We start from the raw sequence: 5,678 nt of genomic DNA, 5'->3' as shown, positions 1-5,678 counted from the left end.
GGCATTGCTAACAAAAGTGCCAAAAGACTGCTTCCTAATTGTCTTCTATTCTCATTTGGTGCATCATAAGATCAATATCGGAAATGAATAGTTTCCTAAATACTCTTCCACTACTGGGCATATCTTCTATAACCTTATCCCAGCCGATTCATAGAGTTGAATCTAGTATCTAAACACTAGTGCTTACTGATTCATTCCTAATCTGATATACAGTAAGATCAATTATTGTAATGAAATGTGTGTGATAACATTGACATAATGGGTGCAGAAATGAACTTATTTGAAATGAGCTTAGATGAGAGAGGTGAGTGTTCCCAATTGTGTCTCCTCTCCTCATCAGTTACTTCCTTCCTGCTTTCTCATAAGACGAGGTCCTGTGAGCTGATATCACAAGATACATGGCAGAAGGCAAGGGCAAAATTAACCACCGGAACCTACAATTTCCTAGCCAAAGCCAAGAAAGTCCATAGCCCCTGGCCATTGCGAAGGCTTCCTGCAGCTGCGGGGACAGGTGCATGACAGACAAGGGCTTCTATTAGCCAGATCCGAGCCAGTGATCGCAGATAAAGTGCTCAGGGTAGAACCGTGTTCTTCTCCATCTCATACAATGCATAGCAGTAATAGTAGTTAGCAGATGTCTGTCAATACCTGCTAAAGGACAGAGAATAGCTTTTTATTAGCCAAATTGGGAAAGTGCTTGGTGATATAATATGCTATATTGTCATACATACGGTAGGTGTAGACGATGAGTACTGATAGAAACTATTAGAGAATCTGCACATAGCAGTCACATTTATGGTACACATTGTCATACACGGACGGCCCCTAGTGGACAATAGATGAGGAAGGCTTCTTGACATAACGTAGGTACACTACAATGTGTGCAACAGGTGATATATGTCAAAAACATAATCGACCTAATATTCAGATTTTTTCACAGCGTTCATATAATTAACGATGGACAAGTAAAAGAATAAAGACTGACATTTCAGTAGTAAATGATAGGGGTTGATACACACAATATGAAGTCATGCGCTATAGCATGCCATTTGCTTATTTCTAGCATTACAAGGCATCATATTATAAGGCATCTGTCAGTAAATGGCAGGAACAGCATTATTACATGCCGCCTGCAGATGCAGAAAATTACTTTCCAGTGTCTAACAAGAGAGAATATAGCAGATGCATTAGTTCTATGTTAGCACAACTGAGGGTAAAACTGAAGCAAAGTGGTTTGAGGATAAAATAAACGGATGAACCTATGTAGGGGCACCCTCACCTGGGAAGATGGTTGTATGTCTGTCAGTGTCACTGCTAGACAGATCAATAACACACACTTTGCTGGATTCAGGCTCAGGTGTGCTCTTTTCCCAGATTCCTCCACTCTCCCATGTGGGATGTTACTTACATCCTTTATGGTAACTACACGTCCTTCCTGACAGCTCAGGGAACATTCACTGCATCAGTTTGTATCTTAGACAAGTTTTGAGTCTAAGCAGGTTTTTTTTTTACTAGACACTGATGTTTCACCCTCCTGCTTTATCTCTATAGGAAGCTCCTGTCTCATTCTCTAGACACTGTCTGGATACAAGCTCAACTGCATCTCACTGAATCTAATTCTTTGCAGATTTTACACCTATGCCTTTAAGTCTCCCACATATATATAAATTCACATAATTAAGATAGCAATAGTTCTAAGGTTAAAAGGCAGTGAGAGCAGTTATAAAATTTATCTTAATTTTTCTCATTAAAGGTTCAGTAAAGCACATGACCAATTTTCTCATCAGTAGTGCATAGATTACACTATGTACCTTTAAGGCTAATTTCACACGCCTGTTCCTTAAATACATTAAAAATGTAGAGAGTGGAGGTTTAAAGTATCACTTAAAAATGTCATTGACATCAATGTAAATTTTGTGTCATCTGTTATGTTCCGTTACGTTCCATTTATGTTCCGTTATCCATACATTTTTTGGATGGAAAAAAATTATGGAGGCTGGAATACGTTTCCTCTGGGAAAAAAACGCATGGATAATGGATCCATGACAAAACTGACCGTAACGGATGACATAGAACTTACATTGATGTCAATGGGATTTTGAACTGATACATGAAACCTAAGTTAAACCAACATTCTCTTTTTTAACGTAGGGAAGGAATGGTAGCGTGAATTTAGCCTAAGCACATATTCATACAATATCTAACAATAATATATTTCATGTTTCCATACATTTTGACACCAACTCGTCCCATTGAAAAACTGATTCATGATCAATTATTTTCACAAAACCATGCAGCTAATGAAGCAGTAAAAGGCCTACTAGGCTAAGTTCACAATACCTTTCAAACCTTTTAAAAAAAACCCCTTCTTTTAAAAAGTAAAGAACGGAGGTTAAACAAAGGTATCAATTAAAAATCCAATTCACACCAATGTAAATTTTATGTCTGTTATGTTATGTTACACATGCGTTTTTTTTTTACAGAAAAACCTCCAATCTTACCTTTTTTAATGAAGGTAAGGGACAGAGATTTGAACAGTAGTGTGAACTGAGCCTAACAAGTATATTGTAATATTGGCTAGATACTTACTACATTATCCCATCTGTTCTCCTTATTGTTTAGATGGCAATAAAGCTTCAGTTTGTCTTAGTGCTGATATAAATGTCCATAGCCATTATGCATGTGTTTTTTATAAAACGGAAAAAAGTACTACAGCCAAAACAATGAATACATAACGGATGCCTGTCTAATTAAACATAACGGATGACATAAAATTTACATTGATGTCAATGAGATTTTTAATTGATACGTTAAAGCTCTGATCTTTAAATTTTTTAATGGAGGTAAGGAACAGGTAGTGTGAACTTAGCCTTACTAGGAATTATTACATTTTAAACACATTTTTAGATTTTTATGACTTTTGCCCACTTGTGTCTATAGAACTACAGAATGAAATATCAGAAATATCAGAATTATCAGAAATATAAGCTGTTTTAAGATAAACCCATACATCAAAGCATTGCTGCAGAATTTTTCTTTACTTTTCCATTCAAATGTTTTTACAATTTACACAAATGATTTTCAGTTGCAGAAATGTATGCATCAAATCTGTCATGTGTGGAAATATATATATATATATATATATATATATTGGTGAAAACTAATGATAATACACTTTGTAAAGATAATAAATATGAAAGTTAAGAGTTGTTTCAACATTTGTTTCAAGGAAAATATTTTTTTGTTCCCAGATGATGTACTGTTTTTAACAATATCTTTTTAATGTATTTTTAGATACTAACGGAGTTTGCTGGGGCCTGGTGTAAAGAACTTTAATCCAGATCCAGGGTAAATACCGGTTTTCCTTTGTAGCAGTTTATGTAATTACAGCTAAAATAATATGACAAATATGACCATATGTATTGAGATAAAAGGAAACAAAGAGTAATGGATAGAAATAAATATAGATAATTATTTTTATAAAACATTTATAGGAAGTGTTACAAATATTAAAAACAATTCTTGACTGCATTGCAACATTATGTGCTGAAAACAAGTACATGGTTTCTGATTTCTGGAATTTAGAAATGAAGCAATTGAATATACAGTTTAAGAATAATGTAACCATGTATGCTAACACTGCAATTGCTTATATAAAACTAGTGTACATATATTCTCTAAGTTTTTATGTTAGCACTTTGCTTGTTCACTGTATACATATTACATACCAATGTGTATATATTACAGATCCAGAAAAAGTTACCTTCTGCTTAGATGCAGCTGCTTTAATGCCTAAAAATGTAATATTCCCTAAAGATCCAGTATTTCTGAGTTATGAGACAAAAAACTGCCTGCTGGGGTATAAAGTCACCAGGTAGCTTGTTTCAGTATGAAGTAAAACATGCTTAGACATATCTAACTGTAACTTAGATGTCTTGTCTTCGATATTTAATACAACATTCATAAAAAGATGGGAAATATATATATGGTATGTAAACTTGAACTTGCCATATGCTGGTAGAAAATGCATAAAGACATAAGTTTGTGGCTGCTACAAAAGATATATAACACATACCATAACCTAGAATCTATATAATATTAGTTTACTGTTCCAATTAAATAATTTAAAAATATTTTTTGACCATTCTTTGATCAGGTCTGATAGATGTGGTCTGTATATTGAAGATGAATAGATAATTGGATAACACAACAACTGTTTGGAACATGATGATGTCCAGTAACCTATCCTGTAATTATTTTGACCTATTTATAATCCAGAGAAACTACAGACAATACCTACTTTTTTTGTTTTGATTTCTAGTTTTTCAAAAATAGCAAACATTCTGCTATACATCTCTCACAGGAGTCCCTAGCCCTAATTTCCTTATGTTTAACACTCTAAGGTTCATTGCAAAGGTATATTTCCAACCTAAGGCCCTGCATTGAAATAGAACAAACCATTGAGTAACCATGATTTCCTACTTACATACTGAGAACAACCACTAATGGAGTGTTTGGTCTAGTGTATAGCCAAATGACTTTGTGTCTTTGTTGAGTAAACAAATTTTTTTATACTTACACCCAAAGCCCAATTATATGAGACATCATGCCTCGTAATGGGTAAATTATGTATCAATGGTGGAGTTAAATTTCTTTATCTTCTTTTAAGATTACTAATACTAAATCTCTGCAGTACTTCACAAATAATGTGGTTCATATATATATAAAATAGCTGTGAGATTATAAAAACATTTTCACATTTTTCTATATAGAAAGCATATGCCATATATTTATTATTTCTATTCAAATTTTTTTTTCTTTTCAGGAAGGAGAACACCAAAAGCCTAAATCTATACTTTTGTGCATAGTAATAAACAGGCCATTTGCTACCGTAACAAAGTTGTGCCCTATTTGGACACCTATTAACCCCAACCATCATATATTTGGTTGGGGTTACTACCCACTTTGGACTTTAAGTTAATGTATGGCTAGAAAAGGATGTTATATGGATAAAGAGAAGGTCTATGTACACCTATTTGGAAACTGCAGCTCTTTTCCTAGTTCATGGCTTGTGCTCTAGTTCTTTGTGAATTAATCTACCTGGCTTCCAGAGTCAAGACCAGCAAACTCAAAACAAAATAAAGATAGAAAGATTTGTGTTCACGTGTCAAGAAGTTACTGCCTGTTGAAAAGAACACTTAAAATATTAAATTTTATTTCAATCAAATTTACTTCTATGAAATCCCCCTGCAAGGGGCATATGTTATACCATGACCTATTGTAATGCTTTTAATTCAATAAAATTTTGTTGAAACAAAATGTAACCACATGGTAAATATACTTCTAAATATTAAATCAAGTATTGTGTGCCACCCATTCTCACAACAGTTTGCTGGTCTTGACACTCTTCAGCCACTAAAAATTCAGTATTTCAGGCAACTCAGTGTATGTATTTGGGATCCGCCTGACGCGTTTCAACACTCCCCAGCAGGGGAAGTGTGTCATCAGAGGCTTTTGGATATAACCTATATTACTGATGCACAGAATCATATTTGTGTGTGCATCGGCCGCCTCAATAGTGCCGGGTGACGCCGGCCGATGCACACACAGATATGATTCTGTGCATCGGCAATATCCTATAGGTTATATCCAAAAGCCTCTGATGACACACTTCCCCT

General features: G+C 34.5%; 1 long non-coding RNA gene across 1 annotated transcript in view; it reads left to right on the top strand.

The window, feature by feature from the left end:
* LOC140118472 (uncharacterized) overlaps nucleotides 1–5,268 on the top strand; it is a 13,421-nt gene extending 8,153 nt beyond the window's left edge. Inside the window, exons 2-3 of the long non-coding RNA XR_011853201.1 lie at nucleotides 3,295–3,348; nucleotides 4,826–5,268. This is a non-coding gene — a long non-coding RNA (uncharacterized lncRNA). The remainder of the gene's footprint in view (nucleotides 1–3,294; nucleotides 3,349–4,825) is intronic.
* Nucleotides 5,269–5,678: the final 410 nt, after the last annotated feature.

Source organism: Engystomops pustulosus, chromosome 2 (assembly GCF_040894005.1).
Source record: "Engystomops pustulosus chromosome 2, aEngPut4.maternal, whole genome shotgun sequence".
Taxonomy (NCBI): Eukaryota; Metazoa; Chordata; class Amphibia; order Anura; family Leptodactylidae; genus Engystomops; species Engystomops pustulosus.
The sequence above is the reverse complement of the archived record's forward strand: the minus strand, read 5'-3'. Positions and strand labels throughout refer to the sequence as shown.